Source organism: Triturus cristatus, chromosome 11 (assembly GCF_964204655.1).
Source record: "Triturus cristatus chromosome 11, aTriCri1.1, whole genome shotgun sequence".
Classification (NCBI taxonomy): Eukaryota; Metazoa; Chordata; class Amphibia; order Caudata; family Salamandridae; genus Triturus; species Triturus cristatus.
The window spans coordinates 12,594,875-12,620,140 of record NC_140594.1 but is presented as its reverse complement, the minus strand read 5'-3'; the positions used below and the strand labels follow the sequence as shown (position 1 = coordinate 12,620,140).

General features: G+C 52.4%; 1 long non-coding RNA gene across 1 annotated transcript in view; it reads left to right on the top strand.

Moving 5' to 3' along the window:
* The window catches only part of LOC146783158 (uncharacterized), a 91,843-nt gene extending 67,510 nt beyond the window's left edge, over nucleotides 1-24,333 (top strand). The window contains exon 3 of the long non-coding RNA XR_014970405.1: nucleotides 23,583-24,333. This is a non-coding gene — a long non-coding RNA (uncharacterized LOC146783158). The remainder of the gene's footprint in view (nucleotides 1-23,582) is intronic.
* The last annotated feature ends 933 nt before the right edge of the window (nucleotides 24,334-25,266 follow it).

Here is a 25,266-nt window from a genome sequence, read left to right as displayed (position 1 = left end):
TATTGCTTAATGCTGCATTAACTGCATAACACATGTGGTTGATGTGTGAAAGCTCAGAGCGCTTAGAAGCCCCACATTGTGCCAGCGATGACGTTTCCCACTGCACAGGCGAGGAATGGGTTAACATCTCCAAGACATTAATGTCCCCTTCCATCGAGGCGCCGACCCTCTCCCGGGTACATTCATCTCTTTGAAGCGGAGCTGATGACCGGCGAGTCAGCATTTTAATTAAAAGGCAGGAAATGTACATTTTTGCATGAATGTCCGTGCGACGGAGAACATTAGCGCCTCGCGCTTTCTGAGAGATGTGTTGTTCAGATTTCTCGTCAGCACATTATTCAGGCGCCTGTGAATGAGGCGAACATGGGGGGAGTGGGTGTGGGGGGGTCATCTGTCATTATCCAACACCACAGAACATGTCAGGCGCCGAGCGGCGTTCCCAGCCCCAGGGCGCGCCTTTCTAGCGTGATGGAAACACAGCCGAGGCCTAGGCATCTGCGGGCAGCTGTCAATAGTGCAGCAGGTGCAGTCGCACCGGGACCCAGAGTTCTGATGGCCTACGTCACCTCGGTTATTACCTGTTTATTACTCCGTAGCCAGAGGATGCGATGCCCACCGTCCTTGCTCGGATTAGGGCGCATTGAGCTCAGTGGGAAGAGACGTCACGCTTCCTGGGGCGCCTCAGAGAGGGGGTTAACAGCAGCCCGGGCACCTGTATGACAAACAACTAAGGGGACCACCTCACTCCAGGTCATGACAGAGGCTGCCGCCAGCCCTGAGCCTGAACCCATCATCTACAAACCGTTGCTTTCAGGTGTGTTAATCTAATTGGTTCAATGGAAGCAATGCAGGACTACAACCCCCAGAATGCATCAGGCAATCACTTAAAAGTCCAGGACTAGAAACAGTGTGTATAATGACCCATTGGGTATGATCCCAAGAACATACATAGAAGTGTTCCCTCTTGTGGAACCCCCACCATCACCTCGTCACAGCATTTACAATGACGTGCGTTCCTAAGGCGGAGCTTGTGGAACCCCCGCCATCACCTCGTCGCAGCATTTACAATTACGTGCGTTCCTAAGGCGGAGCTAGGTGTGTCCTAGCAACAGAGCCCTCCATTGGGGTACGTCTCAGTCCGGTAATGGCCCGTCGGTGTGGAGGGCTCGTGGCTCTCTCGCTGGCTACTGATTTATAATTTCTTTGGCTCTGTGATACAATGTCAAGCATAAAAAAGTGACCTGCAAAAATATCAATAACCAGAATATTGTGGAAACAAGTATATATATCTGTAGGTCTAGTGTACAGCATCACAGTTCTTACCTCCTTTTCTTGGTGACATACATATGAGTAAGGTATATATCTGTAGAGTTGAATACTCTAACCTAGAAACAAATCTATGAAGTAGTCATGCAGCGCAGTTCAGCAAGCCCCCTCGCTGCGCTGTATGGCTGGGAAAGGACAGGAATGCGCTGTATTTACAAGAAAAGGCGCATTATGCAGCACACATGGCAAGACAAAGGAAGAAGGAGAAATAAAGATATTTCTCCTCGTTGCGCCTCTCGTGGGAAGGCGTATCCATTTCTAGGTGTCCCAGATCTGCTAAATCTGGGAGCGAGCCAACAACCACGGGCGTTGTGTGGGAGCACCCATGCAGCGCCCATGGAACCCCTTCCTAGGGCAGAGTGATGCAACGCAGCAATTTGCGCTGTGCTGCATCACTCAAGGATTATTAGGCCACTCAGAGCCACGCAAGTGGCCTTGCGTGGCTTCATAAATCCAATTTTTGGGTTGCGCGGTGCAAGTGGGACACACTAGTCTTAGTCCTAACCATATTCATATTTCATGATATTCTATTAGTCAATATTCTGGTCACACTACCTTTGCATGTCAGAATGTTTCCTTCCCTTTTTGTATTTCGTCTTCTTGAAGAAGTCTTGTTTTTACAGAAATGTTTTGTGGGAACCGTGAAGCCTGATGTGAGACATGTGTGCAGCGTCCACTGCGTGACGTACAGAAACTGGACACTGCACAGGCACACGAGACACGAAAGGAATGATCATTTGATCCCATGAATCTGTGCTCAGAATTAGGGGCATCGCGAAAGCCCCAATGTTCCTGTGTGCAGCCACTCGGGGTACCACGTGTGAGAGGTTTGAAATACTTGTGGTGGGGGGTCTCTGTGTGATTTAACCCATCCTTAAGATACTGGGGCTCAGATGAAGAAAGATGTCACAGCACAGCACCCAAGGGTGCGGCACTGCATTGTGCAACAAGTGGGGCGCAGCAGAGCAACATCTACAGAGATATGACACTCTCTCTCCCGCCCCCTAGCCACGACGCACCATCAGGCGGCTGATTGCCAGGCACACACCTTACCACCATGCTGCAAAGGTGTCTGTGTGAGTCTAGCTTAGATTTTGCACTGGCGGGATACCCTTCCAGCTCAAAATACTATGCCATGATAAACTTGAAAACTTTTCTAACATCGAATGTGTTCGGCATACGCACACAAAGTGGGAAAAGTTAGGAGAAATAAATGTATTTCTCCTTTTAACGCATGCTTCAAAGTTTTGTTATTCTTTGGTGCAAAACCATGTCTACTTTTGCAAGTAGATAGAGTTTTGCATCAAAGAGCAAGGGGTCGTTGCATGGGAGTGCCAATGCGCAACCCATGGAATGCCTCCTTGGTGCAGAAAAGTGCAAAACAGTGCTCTGGGCTGCTTTGCGTTACTTTCAGGCAACTTTCCAGCGTAGAACAAGTTTTGCACTGGGACGTAAATAAAACAAAAACATTTGCACTGCTTTATGTCACTTTTCTGATGCAAACCCACCACAACATTGTTGTATATCTGGGCCAAGGTTTGGTAAGGCATGCAGTGAAGCTTAAGGTGAGGTCTGCTTCAAGAGGGAGCTGGTGAGGAATGGAGGTCAATTATTTTGCGTCATCAACACAAATAGAGCAGCTGGGTTCATAGTCAGCTTTTTGGGAGCCGTACAAGCTCAAGGTTTCATGAGATGCATGTAGGACCTTTATGGAGAGCCTAAGTGTTGGAAAGGCGTTCGCCGGAGGGGGGTTCGATACACGTCTTGCCCACCCCTTTGACCCACCTCTCCCAAGTAGGCCGAACCAGGCGCGCACACCCTGAGGTACACTACGAACAGAGTGACACCACACGTATTCTTTGTAAGACGATAGATTCTTTTATCGATGGTTTCAAGGGATCTTTATGATCCAAAATGCAAGCAGTACAGTAGTGGCACACCGTACCACAAATCGGTCGTGGGGAATGGGGGTAGCGGGACAGTCTTTCAAGATAGTGTCTCTGCGAAATACCCTGCGGAAAGCTCACAATCCTCGAGCTGGAGGGTGTCGTGTCTCTGGGCGATCTCTTACCGAGTCGTCCTCAAGGGGAGCGCCGCGAGTCTCTCAGCAGGCACAGGTGGTCGGAGTTCGGGAGCCGCGATTCCGTCAGCAGGGCTCAGATGGTTCAATAGCTGGGGGCCGCGAGTCACTCAGCAGGCCTAGGTGGTTCAGTGTTCGGGAGCCGCGACCTCGTCCGCAGGGCTCAGATGGTTCAATAGCAAGAGGCCACGAGTCACTCAGCAGGCCCAGGTGACTTCAGCATTCAGGAGCCGCGACAGCGTCTGCAGGCTCGGATGGTTCCAGGTCTTCTCTGCTTTCGTTCCTCCGGCACCCCTTGTTATACTCCGCTTGCTCTTTGAAGTCCGGAGTCCTCGCAGAGGGGGGACTGGGGTGACGGAGGGGGTTCGGCGGGATTTCCTGCCGCTCACTCCTTTAGTCTTTTCAGGTGGGTCTGGGAGGGACCCCAGACGCTCGGCAGGGGAGGCGCCTGCTCCCAGGGGCCTGGTGGCCGATCGAGTCCTCCCGGGGAAGGCGACCCGAGGTGTGACTGGGCTGGCGCCTCTGGGTCTGGCTCGAGGGTTCCCGCTCCCTCGGTTGGACATGCGTGGTAGGGTGTTGAGTCTGTCAGGCCTCTGGCCGGCCCGCGGAGTGGGGGTGGCTGGGGCGTCCGGAGTCGGAGATGTCGTGTCTTGAGGGTGGTTGCAGGTTGGCTGGATGATGGAGAGGGCAACGCCGTGAGTCCGGTCTCACACGCGTCCCCCCCAGCTGAAAGGCGTGGAGAACTACCCATCCACTGGGGGGTTCTCCTCGCCGAAGCGGAAGAACCGGGACAGGCCGTCGGCGTTGGCATGATCCGCCCCGGGGCGATGTTCAACCGTGAAATCCATCCCTTGGAGAGAGATGGACCATCGTAGTAGCTTGGGGTTTTCCCCCCTCATCTGCATTAGCCACCGCAAGGGCCGGTGGTCCGTCTGCACTCGAAAATGGGTTCCGAACAAGTAGGGCCGTAGTTTCTTAAGGGCCCAGACTACGGCAAAGGTCTCTCGTTCTATAGTACTCCAACGCTGCTCTCGCGGAAGCAGCCTTCGGCTGATGAAGGCTACGGGCTGATCAATGCCCTTGTCGTCGAACTGCGAGAGCACGGCCCCGATGCCGTGTTCGGATGCGTCGGTCTGGACCACAAACTCTTGGGAGTAGTCGGGGGCCTTGAGTATGGGGGCGGTGCACATGGCGGTTTTCAAGGCGTCGAACGCCTGCTGGCACGGGGTGGTCCACTGCACCTTCTTCGGGAGCTTTTTGGAGGTCAACTCTGTGAGGGGCCCCGCGATACTACCATAATTTTTAATGAACCTCCGGTAGTACCCCGTAAGGCCCAGGAAGGCCCGAACCTCTGTCTGCGTGGTGGGGGGCTCCCAGGACTTGATGGCGTCGATCTTCGGCTGGAGAGGGGCGACCTGGCCGCTGCCCACCTGATGCCCCAGGTAGACCACGGAGCCTTGCCCGAGCTGGCATTTGCTGGCTTTCACTGTTAGGCCTGCTTGGCGCAGGGCCATTAGTACTTGTCGGAGGTGCTGGAGATGCTCGTGCCATTGAGAGCTGAATACGGCGATGTCGTCAAGGTACGCCGCGCTGAACTCCTCGAGTCCGGCCAGGACCTTGTTCACCAACCGCTGGAACGTGGCTGGGGCGTTTTTCATCCCGAACGGCATGACCCTGAAGTGGTAGTGGCCATCCGGCGTGGAGAAGGCAGAGCGCTCTTTCGCTCCCTCCGTGAGAGCAATCTGCCAGTATCCGCAGGTCAGGTCGAAACTGCTGAGGAACCGGGCGGCCCCCAGGCGGTCGATGAGCTCGTCGGCTCGGGGAATAGGGTGAGCGTCTGCTCGGGTGACCGCATTGAGACCCCGATAGTCCACACAAAATCTTAGTCCGGGGGCGACCCCTGGGGAAGCCGCCTTCGGGACCAGAACCACCGGGCTGGCCCAGGGGCTGTCGGAGGATTCGATTACTCCCAGGTTGAGCATCTTCTGTACCTCGGTCTTGATGCAGGTGCGGACCCGGTCAGGCACCCGGTAGGCTCGGTGTCTCACAGGCTGGCTGTCGCCGGTGTCCTCGTCGTGGACACACCAGTCAGTGACCCTTGGAATGAGGGAGAAGAGGTCTGCGAATTGTCTGAGCAGCTGGCGGCAGTCGTCGGACTGCTGGGGAGTGAGGGTGGTCGACAGGTTCACTCCCTCCACGGAACCATCCAGTTCTTTAGCGCACAGGAGGTCGGGCAGGGGTTCGGTGTCTTCTTCCGCCCCATCATTGGTGGCCAGTGGCAAACTCAATTCCGTTCTCACGAAGTGGGGCTTAAGACGGTTCACGTGGAGGACCCGGAGGGGGTTCCGTGGAGACTGTACGTCGACCAGATATGTGACCTGGCTCTTCCGCTCGACCACCTTGAAGGGACCAGTCCATTTGTCTTGTAGGGCGCAGGGTTTCACCGGAGCCATGACCCAAACCTGCGTGCCCGGCTGGAACTCGACCAGGGTTGCGTTCTGGTCATACCAGCGCTTCATTTCTTCTTGGCTGGCCTCGAGGTTAGCCTCTGCGAGTTCTCTGAACTTCCTCGTCTGGTTGCGGAGCGCCAGGATGTAGCGGAACACATCAGGGGGTGTCCCCCGGGGGCTTGTCTCCCAGCCCTCTTTGACCAGGCTCAGGGGCCCTCGGACGGGATGCCCGTACAGCAGTTCGAAGGGGCTGAACCCCAGAGACTTTTGGGGGACTTCTCGGTATGCGAACAGGAGGCAAGGGAGGAGGACGTCCCATTTCCGGCGCAGGGGCTCTTCGAGGCCCAGGATCATTCCTTTCAGGGTTCGGTTGAAGCGTTCCACTAGGCCGTTGCCCTGGGGGTGGTAGGGGGTCGTGAACTTATACGTGACTCCGCACTGCTGCCACAGGGACTTCATGTAGCGGGATATAAAGTTAGTGCCGCGATCACTCACAACCTCGCGGGGAAATCCGACACGGGAGAAAATCCCCATGAGTGCCCGGCCCACCACGGGAGCCATCACGGTGCGGAGGGGGATGGCCTCGGGGTAGCGGGTGGCATGGTCCACCAGGACAAGGATGAATCTGTGGCCCTGGGCGGTCTTCGGATCCAGGGGTCCCACGATGTCGATGCCGACCCGCTCGAACGGGGTACTCACAACGGGGAACGGTTGTAAGGGAGCTTTGCGTTTTCCGCCACTCTTCCCACTGCCCTGGCACGTGAGGCAGGATTTGCAGTGTACTTCTACATTCGCTCGCATCTTGGGCCAATAAAAGTGGGTAACCAATCGCTGATATGTCTTGTCTTGGCCTAAGTGTCCTGCCAAGGGTACATCGTGGGCCAGGCCCAGGAGGAGGCTCCGGAAGCGCAGGGGTACCACCAGTACCCGGGCTGCGCCTAGCTCGGCGGACTTTTGCTCGCTGTATAGGAGGCCATTGTCCCAATAGATCCAATGGGTTCCGGTTCGGTCACCGGCGGCCTGGGCTTCGGCTTGTTGTCTAAGTCCCTCGAGGGAGGGGCAGGTGGCCTGTTCCTGGCAGAACTCTTCGCGGGAGGGCCCCCCCTCACAGCGCCACTGGGCCATCTCGGGCAGTTCTTCGAGCTCCGTCAGGGCCTCTGGGGCGGAAGGTTCCGGTCCTTCCCCCGGGTTAGTGTCTCTTTCTCCCTCGATCGGAGGGTTGTCCGCTTCTGGTAGGGGGTCACGGCCCTCGGGGATAGGGTTCGGTAAGAGGGCTTCACCGCCCTTGGGGAGAGGCAATCGTGCGGTCATGGAGCGCGTGGTGGCGCAGACCCATTCTGGTAGGCCCATCATCTCCAGGTGGGCTCTTCGTTCTACTTGCCCCCACGGGGAACTCTCCAGGTCGTTGCCCAGGAGGCAGTCTACGGGCTGCGAGGTCCGGACCGCTACCTTCAATTCTCCGGAGACCCCTCCCCACTCGAAGGGCACCAGCGCCATCTGGCAGAGGCTCTCAGAATTGTCGGAGGATACAACCGGACAGAGGGCCCCGGTTAGGATCTGGTCTTCTGAAATTAGGCTGCGGTGGACCGCGGTGACACTCGCCCCGGTGTCGCGAAGGCCCTCGACTCGGTGGCCGTTGATGGTCACCTGCTGTCGGTATTTTTCTGTGTTGGCGGGCAAGGGTGTCCCGGGGACCATTTCTCGATCACCAAGGGAGACCAGGGCCATGGCCGCCGGTTCCCATTCCTCGGAGTCTTCCATCTCTTCCCCCAGAGCCACGGAGGCCATCTGCCGGGCCGTGGGGCTGGTCGTTGTGGTTCGCTGATACTGGGGACACTGTGGGTCATTGGCGTAGTGTCCGGGCTGTTGGCAGCGGAAGCAGGTGATCCTAGCTCGTGGACCTGGTCGTCCTGGGGCTCCGGCGCTTGCTGGGGACTGTGCCGAACCCGCCGCTGGTGGGCTGCTGGGGGGGCTGGTTGAGGACCCCCCGGAGAAGTCTCTCGGTCGGCCGTGGTTCCCTCCGCCCCTCTGGCGGGGGGGCCTTGACTGTGGCGGCCGTAGTCCCCCACGGGGCCCCGGGTGGCCCGGGTGTTCACCCAACGATCAGCCTCAGCGGCCAGCTTCCGAGGGTCGGTGAGTTTACTGTCCAGGAGATGCTGGCGCAGTTCTATAAAGCAATTGGCCGCTAAATGTTCCCAGGCAATCAGGTCGAACAGTTCTTCGAAGGTGGAGACCTTGCTGCCCTTGATCCACCCATCCAAGGCTCGGCTGTAAAAGTTCACGTATTCTACCCACGTGGTGCCCGGTATCTTCTTGCAATCTCGGAACCGTTGTCGGTACATTTCGGGGGTGAGCCCGTACCGGCCCACGAGGGCTTCCTTCATGTGGCTGTAGGAGTTCATGACCGTGGAGGGCAGATCTAGCAGAGTGTCTCTTCCTTCGCTTAAGAACCGGCCCCATAGGCCAGCCCCCCAATCCTTCTGCGGGACTCGGTGAGAGGTCATGGCGACTTCGTAGGCCTTAAACCACTGCTGGATATCATCGTTCTTGTAATACTCCTTTACCACATCCTTGGGGATGTGAACTTTGGTTTCCCCGGTGGGAGCGGCCGGTGGATTCCCGGGTGGCGGTGACTTTTCGTTCCTGGCCCGCCACTCAATCTCCTTCAGGCCGCGTTCATGTTCGAGCTGGAGTTTCTTTTCGTCGTGCTCCCTTTGGAGTCTCTTCTCTTCAAGTTCCCCTTGTAGCCGTAACTGCTCGACGGCCAACTTCTTATCTGCCAGTTTTATTTCTCCCTCGATCTTTAGTTTCGCCAGCTCAAGTTCGTGGTTGCGGCTTCTTTCTCGGTCCGCTAGTTCCCCGGGGGACAGGTTCCCCTCTGGCCCGTTGTTTCTCGCCGGGATGCTTGGTGGTTCATGGGCAGAGTCTCCTTCCGTTTGGGTCGGGGGCGCCCCCGTCTCGACCCAGGCTTTCAGTACTTTCTGGAAGTCTTCCTTTGTGCTTAGTCCGGTGGTAGCGATGCCAAGGTCTTTGCAGAACTGTTTTAATTCTCTATGCGTGTAATAGTCCAATTGATCCTCTCGGAACGGTGAGCTTATTTCGGTACCTGCGGCACCCAGGGAGGTTTCTCCTTCCATCTCTGTTTGGTAGTGCGTCAGTCGTTCACTGCACGCTCTCTTTCGGTGTCGGCTCGGATCCCGTCGTCTGCCACCAAATGTTGGAAAGGCGTTCGCCGGAGGGGGGTTCGATACACATCTTGCCCACCCCTTTGACCCACCTCTCCCAAGTAGGCCGAACCAGGCGTGCACACCCTGAGGTACACTACGAACAGAGTGACACCACACGTATTCTTTGTAAGACGATAGATTCTTTTATCGATGGTTTCAAGGGATCTTTATGATCCAAAATGCAAGCAGTACAGTAGTGGCACACCGTACCACAAATCGGTCGTGGGGAATGGGGGTAGCGGGACAGTCTTTCAAGATAGTGTCTCTGCGAAATACCCTGCGGAAAGCTCACAATCCTCGAGCTGGAGGGTGTCGTGTCTCTGGGCGATCTCTTACCGAGTCGTCCTCAAGGGGAGCGCCGCGAGTCTCTCAGCAGGCACAGGTGGTCGGAGTTCGGGAGCCGCGATTCCGTCAGCAGGGCTCAGATGGTTCAATAGCTGGGGGCCGCGAGTCACTCAGCAGGGCTAGGTGGTTCAGTGTTCGGGAGCCGCGACCTCGTCCGCAGGGCTCAGATGGTTCAATAGCAAGAGGCCGCAAGTCACTCAGCAGGCCCAGGTGACTTCAGCATTCAGGAGCCGCGACAGCGTCTGCAGGCTCGGATGGTTCCAGGTCTTCTCTGCTTTCGTTCCTCCGGCACCCCTTGTTATACTCCGCTTGCTCTTTGAAGTCCGGAGTCCTCGCAGAGGGGGGACTGGGGTGACGGAGGGGGTTCGGCGGGATTTCCTGCCGCTCACTCCTTTAGTCTTTTCAGGTGGGTCTGGGAGGGACCCCAGACGCTCGGCAGGGGAGGCGCCTGCTCCCCAGGGGCCTGGTGGCCGATCGAGTCCTCCCGGGGAAGGCGACCCGAGGTGTGACTGGGCTGGCGCCTCTGGGTCTGGCTCGAGGGTTCCCGCTCCCTCGGTTGGACATGCGTGGTAGGGTGTTGAGTCTGTCAGGCCTCTGGCCGGCCCGCGGAGCGGGGGTGGCTGGGGCGTCCGGAGTCGGAGATGTCGTGTCTTGAGGGTGGTTGCAGGTTGGCTGGATGATGGAGAGGGCAACGCCGTGAGGCCGGTCTCACACTAAGCAACAAGGTGTTGATGCCACACACATATCACACACGTGCACACAGGCATGCATGCAGTCACACACACACAAATACACACATACGCACGCACACATGCGCGCACACACACACACGCACCCACACACATCCTCATCACCGGACTCCACCACATCGGCATCCAAGGCAAGGTTCTTGACCGAATCGCCTCCTTCCTCTCTGGACAAACCAACAGTACCCACCGTCCACCCTACACCTCCTCACCCAAAAACATCATCTCTGGCAACTACCAGGGCTCCTCCCTCAACCCCCCTGTCTTCAACACCTACACGACTCCCCTGGTCAACATCACCAGCACACAGACTCAACATCGTCTCCTACACCGCCGACAGCCACACACTCAGCTTGTTCTATCCTTTTCAGGAGACCCAGATGCCACAAGACTCAACTTCCAAACCACCATGACCAGCATTGCCATCTAGATGTAAACCAACTGCCTTAAACTCAACTCAGACAAGACGGAGGTCATCATCTTTGGAAACAAGTCCTCCCCTGGGATAACATCCGGTGGCCTTCCGTACTAGGCCCAGCACCCATCCCGTCTGATCACGCCTGCAACCTCAAAATTATCCTGGAAGCCCACCTCACCATGAAACAACAGATCAAATATCACACCCTCCACATGCTCCACAAGATATTCCACTGGATTCCCATCTTAACCAGAAAGACAGTAACCCATGCCCTAATCTCCAGCCGACTCGACTACGGCAACACTCTCCATGCCGGAACCACCAAACAACTCCTAAACCGACTCCAAACCATCTAGAATTTAGCAGCAAGACTCATCCTCAACCTTCCCAGAAGATCCAGCATCACCCCGGACCTCAAGGCTCTCCTCTGGCTCCTTGTACAGAAAAGATGCCTCTTCAAGCTCCTCTCTCACGCCTACAAAGCCCTCCATAAAACCGGACTCACTTACATCAATAACCGCCTGACTGTTCACCGCCTGACCAAAGAGCTCCGCTCCTCCTCCCTCACCTTATCCCAGGTCCCACACTTCCGTCAGAGTAGATGCGGGGAGGCTCCTTCTCTTTCCGTGCCACCAAGTCCTGGAAGGTTCTCCCCCTCCACCTACTCATGTCCCAGGTCCTGAAGGAATTCAGGAAGCAGTTGAACACCTGGCTCTTTGACTCCCACCTCTCTCCGATTGAGGAATGCTCAAACCCCACAGCCCCTGGAGACCCCCCAGGCTGACAAGCCATGCCAAACAAGCCTCGATGATCGCTGGTTTAATTTGTAGTCAGCCATTTTTCACGGGATGAATTGTGGAAATGAAACAAAAGTCGGATTATTGCAATTTAGCTGGGAGTGTGTGTTCGGAAGAAGCACTCATGTTACAAAGTTTGGATCTGAATTTCACAGCAGTGGTTTGGAACTTGAAAAATAATGTCACAGACATAGGGCAAGGGTTTCCTTTGTGCTGGAGTTTGCACAGAAGGACAGTGAGGTCCGAAGACTCTGTGCCGAATTCTTCTCTATTTCAGAGTCAAATATTTAGGGAACAATGTCTTTCTTCCCTTCCATCACTCCTGGCAGAAGTCTCTACCTTTAAAGATAGCTGATGAAACAGATTTAGTAGCTTTGTGGTGTGATGCCATCAAAATCTCAGACTTTCATTTACTTTTCCTTCTCCTTTCCAGGAATGATATACGTGCAGGAAGGTTTGGTGAAAATGTGATGCTCGCTCGTGATTGAAGGCGCTGCCTCACTGCTCAGTGTCCATGCCAGGCAAGACAGTGATCTGTTCATATTAAAAGAGACACAGAAATGACACATTTTGTGAAGGCTCTGCTTAGTGCGAGTTGATTCCTGTTCTTCCAGCTCTTCAGCCGTGGTGCATGGTCAACCCAGTTGATTGTCCTTCCAGGATCTCCCCCCTGTCTTCAGTGTGCAGTCCAGATCACTGATTGTCCTTTCGTGATCTCCCCTGTCTTCAGTGTGCAGTCCAGATCACTGATTGTCCTTCCGGGATCTCACCCCTGTCTTCAGTGTGCAGTCCAGATCACCGATTGTCCTTCCAGGATCTCACCCCTGTCTTCAGTGTGCAGTCCAGATCACCGATTGTCCTTCCAGGATCTCACCCCTGTCTTCAGTGTGCAGTCCAGATCACCGATTGTCCTTTCGGGATCTCACCCCTGTCTTCAGTGTGCAGTCCAGATCACCGATTGTCCTTCCGGGATCTCACCCCTGTCTTCAGTGTGCAGTCCAGATCACTGATTGTCCTTTCGTGATCTCACCCCTGTCTTCAGTGTGCAGTCCAGATCACTGATTGTCCTTCCGGGATCTCACCCCTGTCTTCAGTGTTCAGTCCAGATCACTGATTGTCCTTCCGGGATCTCACCCCTGTCTTCAGTGTGCAGTCCAGATCACTGATTGTCCTTCCGGGATCTCACCCCTGTCTTCAGTGTGCAGTCCAGATCACTGATTGTCCTTTCGTGATCTCACCCCTGTCTTCAGTGTGCAGTCCAGATCACTGATTGTCCTTCCGGGATCTCACCCCTGTCTTCAGTGTTCAGTCCAGATCACTGATTGTCCTTCCGGGATCTCACCCCTGTCTTCAGTGTGCAGTCCAGATCACTGATTGTCCTTCCGGGATCTCACCCCTGTCTTCAGTGTGCAGTCCAGATCACCGATTGTCCTTCCAGGATCTCACCCCTGTCTTCAGTGTGCAGTCCAGATCACCGATTGTCCTTCCAGGATCTCACCCCTGTCTTCAGTGTGCAGTCCAGATCACCGATTGTCCTTTCGGGATCTCACCCCTGTCTTCAGTGTGCAGTCCAGATCACCGATTGTCCTTCCGGGATCTCACCCCTGTCTTCAGTGTGCAGCCCAGATCACCGATTGTCCTTCCGGGATCTCACCCCTGTCTTCAGTGTGCAGTCCAGATCACTGATTGTCCTTCCGGGATCTCACCCCTGTCTTCAGTGTGCAGTCCAGATCACTGATTGTCCTTCCAGGATTCCACCTCTGTCTTCAGTGTGCAGTCCAGATCACTGATTGTCCTTCCGGGATCTCACCCCTGTCTTCAGTGTGCAGTCCAGATCACTGATTGTCCTTTCGTGATCTCACCCCTGTCTTCAGTGTGCAGTCCAGATCACTGATTGTCCTTCCGGGATCTCACCCCTGTCTTAAGTGTTCAGTCCAGATCACTGATTGTCCTTCCGGGATCTCACCCCTGTCTTCAGTGTGCAGTCCAGATCACTGATTGTCCTTCCGGGATCTCACCCCTGTCTTCAGTGTGCAGTCCAGATCACTGATTGTCCTTCCGGGATCTCACCCCTGTCTTCAGTGTGCAGTCCAGATCACTGATTGTCCTTTCGTGATCTCACCCCTGTCTTCAGTGTGCAGTCCAGATCACTGATTGTCCTTCCGGGATCTCACCCCTGTCTTCAGTGTTCAGTCCAGATCACTGATTGTCCTTCCGGGATCTCACCCCTGTCTTCAGTGTGCAGTCCAGATCACTGATTGTCCTTCCGGGATCTCACCCCTGTCTTCAGTGTGCAGTCCAGATCACCGATTGTCCTTCCAGGATCTCACCCCTGTCTTCAGTGTGCAGTCCAGATCACCGATTGTCCTTCCAGGATCTCACCCCTGTCTTCAGTGTGCAGTCCAGATCACCGATTGTCCTTTCGGGATCTCACCCCTGTCTTCAGTGTGCAGTCCAGATCACCGATTGTCCTTCCGGGATCTCACCCCTGTCTTCAGTGTGCAGCCCAGATCACCGATTGTCCTTCCGGGATCTCACCCCTGTCTTCAGTGTGCAGTCCAGATCACTGATTGTCCTTTCGGGATCTCACCCCTGTCTTCAGTGTGCAGCCCAGATCACCGATTGTCCTTCCGGGATCTCACCCCTATCTTCAGTGTGCAGTCCAGATCACCGATTGTCCTTTCGGGATCTCACCCCTGTCTTCAGTGTGCAGTCCAGATCACCGATTGTCCTTTCGGGATCTCACCCCTGTCTTCAGTGTGCAGTCCAGATCACCGATTGTCCTTTCGGGATCTCACCCCTGTCTTCAGTGTGCAGTCCAGATCACCGATTGTCCTTTCGGGATCTCACCCCTGTCTTCAGTGTGCAGTCCAGATCACCGATTGTCCTTTCGGGATCTCACCCCTGTCTTCAGTGTGCAGTCCAGATCACCGATTGTCCTTTCGGGATCTCACCCGTCTTCAGTGTGCAGTCCAGATCACCGATTGTCCTTCCGGGATCCCACCCCTGTCTTCAGTGTGCAGTCCAGATCACCGATTGTCCTTCCGGGAACCCACCCCTGTCTTCAGTGTGCAGTCCAGATCACCGATTGTCCTTCCGGGAACCCACCCCTGTCTTCAGTGTGCAGTCCAGATCACCGATTGTCCTTCCGGGATCTCACCCCTGTCTTCAGTGTGCAGTCCAGATCACTGATTGTCCTTCCGGGATCTCACCCCTGTCTTCAGTGTGCAGTCCAGATCACTGATTGTCCTTCCGGGATTCCACCTCTGTCTTCAGTGTGCAGTCCAGATCACTGATTGTCCTTCCGGGATCCCACCCCTGTCTTCAGTGTGCAGTCCAGATCACTGATTGTCCTTCCGGGATCCCACCCCTGTCTTCAGTGTGCAGTCCAGATCACTGATTGTCCTTTCGTGATCTCACCCCTGTCTTCAGTGTGCAGTCCAGATCACTGATTGTCCTTCCGGGATCTCACCCCTGTCTTCAGTGTGCAGTCCAGATCACTGATTGTCCTTCCGGGATCTCACCCCTGTCTTCAGTGTGCAGTCCAGATCACTGATTGTCCTTCCGGGATCTCACCCCTGTCTTCAGTGTGCAGTCCAGATCACTGATTGTCCTTCCGGGATCTCACCCCTGTCTTCAGTGTGCAGTCCAGATCACTGATTGTCCTTCCGGGATCTCACCCCTGTCTTCAGTGTGCAGTCCAGATCACCGATTGTCCTTCCGGGATCCCACCCCTGTCTTCAGTGTGCAGTCCAGATCACTGATTGTCCTTCCGGGATCTCACCCCTGTCTTCAGTGTGCAGTCCAGATCACTGATTGTCCTTCCGGGATCTCACCCCTGTCTTCAGTGTGCAGTGCAGATCACTGATTGTCCTTCCGGGATCTCACCCCTGTCTTCAGTGTTCAGTCCAGATCACTGATTGTCCTTCCGGGATCTCACCCCTGTCTTCAGTGTTCAGTCCAGATCACTGATTGTCCTTCCGGGATCTCACCCCTGTCTTCAGTGTGCAGTCCAGATCACTGAATGTCCTTCCGGGATCTCACCCCTGTCTTCAGTGTGCAGTCCAGATCACTGATTGTCCTTCCGGGATCTCACCCCTGTCTTCAGTGTGCAGTCCAGATCACTGATTGTCCTTCCGGGATCTCACCCCTGTCTTCAGTGTGCAGTCCAGATCACTGATTGTCCTTTCGTGATCTCACCCCTGTCTTCAGTGTGCAGTCCAGATCACTGATTGTCCTTCCGGGATCTCACCCCTGTCTTCAGTGTGCAGTCCAGATCACTGATTGTCCTTCCGGGATCTCACCCCTGTCTTCAGTGTGCAGTCCAGATCACCGATTGTCCTTCCGGGATCTCACCCCTGTCTTCAGTGTGCAGTCCAGATCACTGATTGTCCTTCTGGGATCTCACCCCTGTCTTCAGTGTGCAGTCCAGATCACTGATTGTCCTTCCGGGATCTCACCCCTGTCTTCAGTGTGCAGTCCAGATCACTGATTGTCCTTCCGGGATCTCACCCCTGTCTTCAGTGTGCAGTCCAGATCACCGATTGTCCTTTCAGGATCTCAGCCTTAGCTTTGATTAACCGTCTGTGGCTTTGATTGCTTTTTTAGGACCTCAGCCACGTCTGCGGTATGCAGTGCAGAAATCTGATTGCCCTTCTAGGACATCACTCAGCAGTGGCTAGAGTGAACAGTTACCACGGCAAAATGTCCTCCAAGACCCCTCTTGGCAGAGATGTGCAGTTCCCTCCATTGGCAGTTCTTGAAGGACCTCAGCCGTGCCTGTGGTTCACAGCCTGTGGCTTTGATTGTCCTTACAGGACCTCAGCCGTGCCTGTGGTTCCCAGTCTGCGGCATTGATTGTCCTTCCAGGAGCACAGTCATGGCTGTGATTCAGTGTCTTTGGCACTTACTGTTCTTCCAGGACCTCAGTCATGGCGGTGTCTCGCTGTCTTTTGGCACTTACTGTTCTTCCAGGACCTCAGTCATGGCGGTGTCTCACTGTCATTGGCACTTACTGTTCTTCCAGGACCTCAGTAGTGGTCGTGGTGCGTGGCCCACTCAGTTGATTATCCTTTCAGGATCTCAGCCATGTTTGCGATGAGCAGTACAGATCCCCTGCTGTGTTTCTAGGACCTCACTCAGCAGTGGCCAGGGTGCACTGCTTCCACAGCTAACTGTCCTGCAGGAGCTCAACCAGTGGACGAAGGGTGTGGAGTCCCCGCCACATATTGTCCTCCTGGGCCCTCACCTGTGAATGTGGGTCACAGTCTGTGGCACCGAGTGTCCTCCCACGACCTCAGCTGTGGCAGGGGGCACAGTCCCTATCACGGAGTCCTTCCAAGACTTCACTCAGTGGTAGTAGGGGTGTGTAGACCCCGCCACTGATTGTACTTTAAGTACCTCAACCATGGTCTGGTGCAGCATCCCAGCTGATGATTGTCCTTCCGTGACGTCATCCATGCCAGGGAACCACAGACCCTTTCGCTGACTGTCCTTCCAGAGCCTCAGCCATTGCTGTGATGTGCAGTCTCTCCTACGGATGCTCCTTCTAGGACCTCATCCACGACTGAGTGCCCAGTCGTGATCATTGCCTGTCCTTCCAAGCTCTCATGTCATAAATGCTGTGATTATCACTAACCCTGGGCGTAGTACTACGCTACGCTTGCGGAGCGTGTGTAGTGTGTGCTACTACGTACTACACAAATAGCACATAGCACAGTGCAAAAACGAGTAGCGTAGCGGGCATTTTTTGATTGCTCGCGGTCCTCAACGTCAAGTTGGCGACCGCGAGCGGGCAAAATCAACATCCCGGCGACACTTTTTCCTCGTACGCGATCAGCAACATCAAGTTGCCGATCGCAAGCGTGGAAAATAAACCTCCCGGCGAGATTCTCAACGTGGGCAGGTCAGGTGTCTCATGGCGAGTGGTCGCGTATGCTCGCGACTGCTCACAATGAGAAACTACCAGTGCGCGTTGAGAAAGCTGCCACTCAAGTACAAATCTACTCGAGCAGCAGAAAACAACCACTTGCACTGTGCAAGATGCTGTTTGCAATGATTGCACAGTGCAGACAAGGATCCAGCACTGTGCAATCAGTGCGAACAGCATTTCCCTACCACACTACGCAGTTCGCGTAGCTACGCATAGCGTGCATAGTGCGAAGTGCACTTCGCGTAGCTATGCGTAGCGCTACTACGCAAACTACGCCCAGGGTTAATTATCACGTGCTGGCTTGCAAACTCTTTAATCTCTTTCTATTATAAAGTGTGTAGATTTAGACATGTGCAGAACTATTCGTATCATGCCCACCTCCTAACTAGGCTGCATATTTTCGTTGTTTATGTAATGGTCACTGCCATGTTTATCAAAACATGCTTTCAGTGGAGGCTAAAACGTCAACATGTGTATTGAAATGGTGCATTCCAAACCGTTTTGTCTTATTGGGACTTTAGTGTTCCCAAATTTTTTAAACATGAGATAAAAATCAGTGTTCAGGAATGATAAAACCCACGGTATTTGGCCATAATTTGAGAGGCTTCGCTATGGAACCGTCAGGCCACAGGTCGCGCCAGTTTGCTGCATGACAGGTGAGGAGAAACCACCTTCAGATCTCCATTGCTTATCACTCCTGGGCTGTGAGAGAGCAAATGAACAGTTGTTCCTCGCTGAGAGGTATGTTGTGAGATCAGTCTTAAGAACCTGGGGGCATATTAACAACGGCCAGAGATAATTATCGCTGGCCCTGCTTAGCGATAATTATATTATTGTAGGCTATCTCTGGTATTTATCGCCCTGGAAGCGCGTTATTAACAACGCGTTACTCCAGGGCGATAAAAATTCCAGAGATAGCGAGGTTATAGCCCTTTTGCAGGGAATATCGTTGGTTTTCCAGCGATGTTCCCTGCAAAGGGGCGATAACCTTGCTGATACGACCCTGTGGCCGTATCAGCATAATCCACCCCCTATGTTAGGGATGGCTAATCATGATTTTAGCACACGTTAGGTTTTGGTGAAAACTGCAGTTTTCGCCAAAATCTAATGTGTGATAAAATCCTGTGGGCTGCCTTGTAAATATCGTGATGTAAACATCAGCGATATTTGCAAGGTAGTCCATCTTGGGTATTCCCAGTAACGCCCACTTTGCATCTCATTAGAGATGCAAAGGGAGGCGTTGGGAAAAAGGGTGCTAACATGCGATTATGCATGTTAGCACCGCAGTGGCGTAGCTAGGGGGGGGCAGTGGGGGCGGTCCGCCCCAGGCGGCACTATTTTGGGGGAAGACAAAGGCATTCAGGTAAGGCTCGGCTTGCTTTCGTGGACGTTCGGGGACGGGCAGAGAAGGAATAGGACTCGGGCAATGTCCTCTTCTTTTCTGTGCTGGCAGCTGGCCCCTCCTCTCTTCCTATTATTCCCTCTCTTTCTGTCTTGCTCCTCACTTACTGAAAACCGTAACTTGAAGAAACGGTTCACAACCTCTCTTTCCTTCTTTCATTTAGTTGCTTCCCTGTGAAATGGATCCAAAAATGAAAAACACTCTTGCGGGAAATGCCCTTTTTCTGACATTTTTCTATTCCAAAGTGCAGCGGGATGGAGAGAAATAGAAGGTTTTAAATATGAAAAAGAAATACATAACTAAATAAAGCAAGACAGAGGGGTTGCAAAGTGGCCAGATTCGTTTTATTTACATCCAAATACATCAGCCTCACTTTACAGACTTTGCAGTGAAGCGCTACTTTTGTTTTCTCATCTTTCATTGAGCAGCATTGTTGTCCCCAGGTGGGAAAGTGTACCATTCCTGGAGGTACTGCAATACCTGGTTGATGGGTGGATTGGAAAACAAAATGTGTACCATGGCTCTGTGTTTATGGATGTGGTCTTTTTAAACCATACTGCTTATGTTTATTAAGGATATAAGCAATGGACATTGAAACGGTTCCCTTCAGGGCCCTCTAGTCATGTCCTTAACTTTTCAGGTAAAACCACTCGCTGATTTCTGAATAGTGAGTGAGAGATCGTTAAGGTAACCATGTTGTTTCTGCTTACATTTCACATGCTTTACTTAATCTGGCATTCCCTATGAGTGGTTGCTTTTACTTTTTTTTTTTAGGCAGCATATTACTCTTATCAAGTGCATAATTTGAATTGAGCCACATCCAAGTGTTTATAGCGGGCACAATTAGGTTGTAGCTGAAGGCAGTGCGAGTTTCTCTCAGTGGGGCAGTATGGTGTTCATTGGGGGAGAGGATGTGGCACTATGGCCAGAGCTGTCGAATTTGGAACTGGGGAACTGGGTTCAGCCTTCATAACCAATCCACCAGACCCCTCTACTGAGGGAGCATATTCCCATGCTAGACCTTACAAGGCCCCGCTAGACCTTAGAAGGCTTGATGTCTTAGCACAAGCAGGTGTAGCCTAGTGGTGTCAAGTGTGGGTTAACCTTGAAGGCCTGTCCACCACAATCCATACTGAAGTTCATCTCCAGTCTTGCGGGCAGGCCTACGAAGCAGCACACCCTAGGGCAACAGTGATCCAGTCGCTGTGACCCTGTCACTGAGGTCACATGAACCTTGAGCAGGTTAGGGCGGTGCGAACAGTGTGACCGCACTGGGTACCTATTTTGGGTGGGTGCGTAGTGTTTGCAAGTATATTATGGTTTAAAAAAAACTTGTTGCCTCCTTCCTGGCCTCCAGCAATTTTCAGAAACAATAAAAATGTCATGATAACTTTGGGGATTCATGTTCCTCCTAGAGAGAGATCCGAGTTTTGTCTAGTGGAAGGGTTGACTCCTGGAAAGGTAGCACAGAGGGTTAATGTGCCTGCTGCAAAGAACATGTACCATGCAGATCACAAAGTGCACTGCTTTAATGGGTGGACCATGATGAATGGTCATTTAATGTCAGCTGTAGATGATGGATCCCTGAACAGTGTCATGTATGTGCATGTTTGCATTGTGCTGAGGGGATTACCAGGTAATTGTTCACGCAGCTCTCTGATGGAAGTCACATGCGGTTTTTCTGAGTCCCCAGATAGATCATGCAGTCTGTGTGTTCTCTTATGTACTGCCAGTCACTGGTGTATTCAACTGTGTAGCCTTGGACCGTGTCACGTATGTGCATGTAACTTGCATGATCGAAGTAACTATTAGCGGCGATACTAAGTGTCTCTCGGTCCTCTTTCAAGTGCTTGCCGACCTTTTTCCCCAGCAACCCCCGTCCCCCCCCCTCCTCCAGGGGCGGAAATCTGAGGGATAGCCCCGGGCGCCACAAGCTCTAGCTACACCTCTGTAGCACCGTCTTGTAAATAGGGCGCTGGTTTTATTTCCGCTTTTTTGGCTTTGAAAGCCAAAAAAGCAGAGATAAAGCCCTTGTAAATATGCCCCCTGGAGCTCTAGGCTTGCTCACATCTGCTGCTGCTGAATCTTAGCGCCAGGGTGTTAGGGTGCTGGGTTCCTGCTGGCCGGGTTAGGTCCGCTCATGTTGGTTTCGCTGGCCGTGTCCCGCTTTGCTGCTTTTATTGTCTCATTCTGTGTTGTCCCCGTTCATATTTTATGCACTAGATTTGGGATTTAGAAATACATATTTTAAAGATTTGCTCTGTGTTTTTTTGTGCTAATTTGAGTGTGTTATTTTATTACGTAAGAGGATTTGGAGTCCCGCTGTGTCTCTGAACTCATGTAGATGAACTATCGTGACCAGAAAACAGCCCCCTCCTTGCTCAGTGGGTTGTGTGCAGGTCGAGGTCCACTCCAGACGGAGTTCTAATCCGTATCGCTGCATTGAACGAAGTCCTTGCGCCAGGGGGTTAGAAACCCACCCCTGCGGCTCCGTGAGACCCCCTCAGAAGGTGACAGTGAAACTTGTTGGAGGTGTCGGTGTTGAGAGGACGCATCTGAGGACCGCACTGAGCTGTGGCTGGTACTCAGTCTCTGCATTACCTCAGTCGGTGATGAGGCCCTGAACGAGGCTAGAATTCGTGGCAGCATCATGGGCGCTGACCACGAGGAACATGGCTGTCCAATGTTCCTAATTTTCTTTCCGCTTTCTCCCTCGAGTGACTGCGTTAGTTCATCTCACGGGTTCACACCTGACACGTTCTGCTCCCTTCGCGGATTAAAGCTCTCAGCTCGGTGATGAAGACAGAGATATCGATTCTCCAGGGGGGCTCAGTCTGGGCAGCAGCCCCAGCGCTGACAGCACTGAGGAAAGAGAGGCGGCGGGAAATCAAAGCCCTGAGGAAGGAGAGAGCGCCACCTGGAGGCGAAGCAGGGATGTGTGTCACCCCTGCATCTTAATCCCAGCCAGCCCCTCTCAGTAGCCCAGGACGCACTCTACCAGCAGAGATATCCCTTTTTGTACAGCTCCAGTGTTTGGGGGTATTTCACTCTTCCTCCCACCATGACAGAGGGTCACAGAAGCTCTTTTCTGGAGTAAATCTATGAATATTTCCAGCGCAGAGGAGATTAGAGAGCAGTTTGTGAATGGCAACAAGCTCACAAGCTTCTGGCATTCACTCACCTTTGAGTGAAACCGTACCTTGAACTTCCCACTGACCACTGGAAGCTCAAACCAGGCCTGAGGCAGATGTCTGGCTCAAACCAGGCCTGAGGCAGATGTCTGGCTCAAACCAGGCCTGAGGCAGATGTCTGGCTCAAACCAGGCCTGGGCCAGATGTCTGGCTCAAACCAGGCCTGAGGCAGATGTCTGGCTCAAACCAGGCCTGGGCCAGATGTCTGGCTCAAACCAGGCCTGAGGCAGATGTCTGGCTCAAACCAGGCCTGGGCCAGATGTCTGGCTCAAACCAGGCCTGAGGCAGATGTCTGGCTCAAACCAGGCCTGGGCCAGATGTCTGGCTCAAACCAGGCCTGGGCCAGATGTCTGGCTCAAACCAGGCCTGAGGCAGATGTCTGGCCCTGACTCAGCTCCAGGTCCCCTTTGACCCTTGAGTCCGAAACTAGCTGAGCTTTTAACCCCGGTCATTTTAACAACCCTTCAGGAATAAAAAATACATTTTACATGTAGAACCATCTCGAAGCATGTTCGCTTGCTTGAAATTCATCAAAGCTAAACCTTGAGAAGCATGTTAATGTTAATGTAGATGTACTTGTATAGCGCACGACTACCCGGAGGCATCTCGGCGCTTGTACGAATACCGCTGAGGAACCCTTCCTGGCCTTTCCCTGTGAAGTGTCCACTCCTGGGCACCCCCAAGGTGAGGCCAGGCATCCTAGCGTTGTGGGGGCCGTTGTGGCGATTAAGCAAGCTATTGCCCAGAGTTGCAGAGTGGGACTCCATGATTGGAATAGGCACCGAGGCGAGAATTATCAGGTCCGTGGAATTTTTGAGCCCAAGACCCGCCGAGGCGGGGAATTGAACCCTGGTCCCGGGCTAGACCTCTGAATCAGGGTCTGCCGCTCTAACCATTGAGCCACACTTCTCCAGCATGATCATCTTGCTAACCATCTGCACCCTTGGACATCTCTCTACGTAGACTAACCCAAGAGGTGCCACTGAGCGCTGTCCTATGAAAGACAAGTACGGGTTCAACTGGAGTGCTGCACCAGATCACCATTCACATCCTGTGAGTCACTGCACATAGGGCCATATGTACCAAATCCCCTTTTTGCATATCCTAAATAGCGAATCCTAAGAATCGCTGTTTAGGAAATGTGAATTGGAATGTTCCAAATGAGAGGTTTCCTAGTAGTGATTCCTATGCACTCGCACGCGCTATTAGGAAATTACAAATCTGCGATTTCCAAATCTGCGATTTCCAAATCTGCGATTTTCTTTGGAGGTAGAACAACATCTTGTACACCTCCTCTACTTTGCATGAAAAGACTAACTATAGAACCTACTGATTATAATTTTACTAATGGAGTGTAGTGTGAAAACTAAATCAACCATTTGCATACAACAATTACACGTGGGAAATTGCTATTTGCATGGCAGAATAACTCTAATAACTGAAATATGTACGAATATTAATAGTAGTACATGTGGTAATAGATATCGCATGATTTACGTGGCTTATGTGATGTCTGCGTTCCTGTTTGGATCCTAATGGTGAGTATTATCGCTTTAAATGTCGCTATATGCTTGGAAAATACTAATACATAAACGGATTAGTGAGGGTTTAACATTAGAATCATCATTTCTTTGTATTAATTATTCTTTTGTGTTTGTTTCGCTTAAGTTGACATTTGGGCCTACCTAAAATGGCGTCCGAAAATCGAGTTCAGAAGTGGCCACAGTCTCGTGAGCGCGATGCCTACTGCGCAGACTCGGATGGCTCTGTGAACTCCCTGACAACCTCTGCTCACCATGTCCCCGGTCAAGGATAGGATCTTGGTGGACTGCCAAACTTCAGTCAGTAAAAACTGGTCCAAATGAACAATTCGGACATACAAGTAAAACTTCTATAATGTTACATAAGGGCAACATGATCTACAGAAATGAACCAGCAAAATCCATGGGAACCTCATAGAATAAAAATCGGCCGTTTTCCAATCAGCCAATCACAGACTTTTGTCGCCTAAAAATGTTTCATGTTGTCCCAAAATTTATTATAAAAAGAGCAGAAGAATAGGAGGGGCAGCTCCCTTTTCCCATTTTTCTTGACAAATGCATTTGATGGTTTTCGATGACCCCACAGGCAATGACAGATGCTTGCACGATTTCTGGTACTTTGGAGATCTTTGGGGACTGTAATATGCTGAGCAACTTTGGACTTTGAGCTTTGGCCTGCTTTATTTGGACAATTAACGGCTAAATTTGGTTATGCAGAGCCAAATGAATTAGAGAAAAATCCAGATAGCAAGAATAGGTAAATATAAATGTCCTGCGATCTGTACTACTTGACTAAATTTCTAAACTTCTAAACTTTGTTTAATCATAAATGTCGAAATTATTTGCAAACAATATTTAGATAAACACATATTTGATTAACAGAAATTATGAGTTTGTGGTTTTTCGATAAAGAGAATAAAGGATTCTGAGTCTTAAAATGTGTTTTAGCTGGTTCTAAGTCACCATCAACCAATCCAACTAATTGGTCTGTCGACCAAGTGTGTGGAGTGCCTTGATGTTTGGGATTAGGAATCTATAGGTGGTGAATGCTAATGTATATTCTGTAAAATAACTTTTCTTTCCTATAGGTAATAAGGTACCCCCCACACATGTCCAGCGCGAAATCATCATCCCTCCTGTGTGCACACTCGTGAGTAAGAGACGTGTGAGTGTTGGTGTTATGGGCCCCACCAATGACTGCGTGTGTGATTGAGCTAGTGGGAAGTTGAGTCTGCGACGCAGAGAGGTTAGCTGTGTATATATATATATTTTCCCTTTCCTTTTTCCTCCGGCCTTGCGCTGGATCACTGGAAAAGCATTCTTACCAATGGGCCTACATCCCCCTTTAAATCAAATGTGAAAAAAAGTGTGCTTCTGTAGAGCGCTCAAATGCCCTCGGGGCAAGTGGGTGCTCTAGGGCACTGGAAAAAATGCCTTCTGGGTGCATTTTCTTAATTTGCACCAGGTTACTATTGGATTAGATTGAATAGCAATAACATTTCCTAAATGCCCATTTCGAATTTTGGAAATGCTATGTACATGGGGTTAGGAAATCGCACACAGGTAATCCCGATTTGCGATATCCTATTTTGGGAATTGTAAAATGTGATTTTTACTTGCTAGAAATTGAATTTTGCGTGTGCGCTAAAGCGACCTCTCAGTCCAAGTACGCTCTTCAGGCCAGCGCAAAGCCGTACGGGGTGCGCACCACAGCCATGCACCGTTGGCAGTGGAGGGGGAGAGTGAGGGCCGAGCAGCAGGAGTCGATCCGTGGTAGTCTGTGGGTGGTGGTGCAGCAATAATGGCAGTCA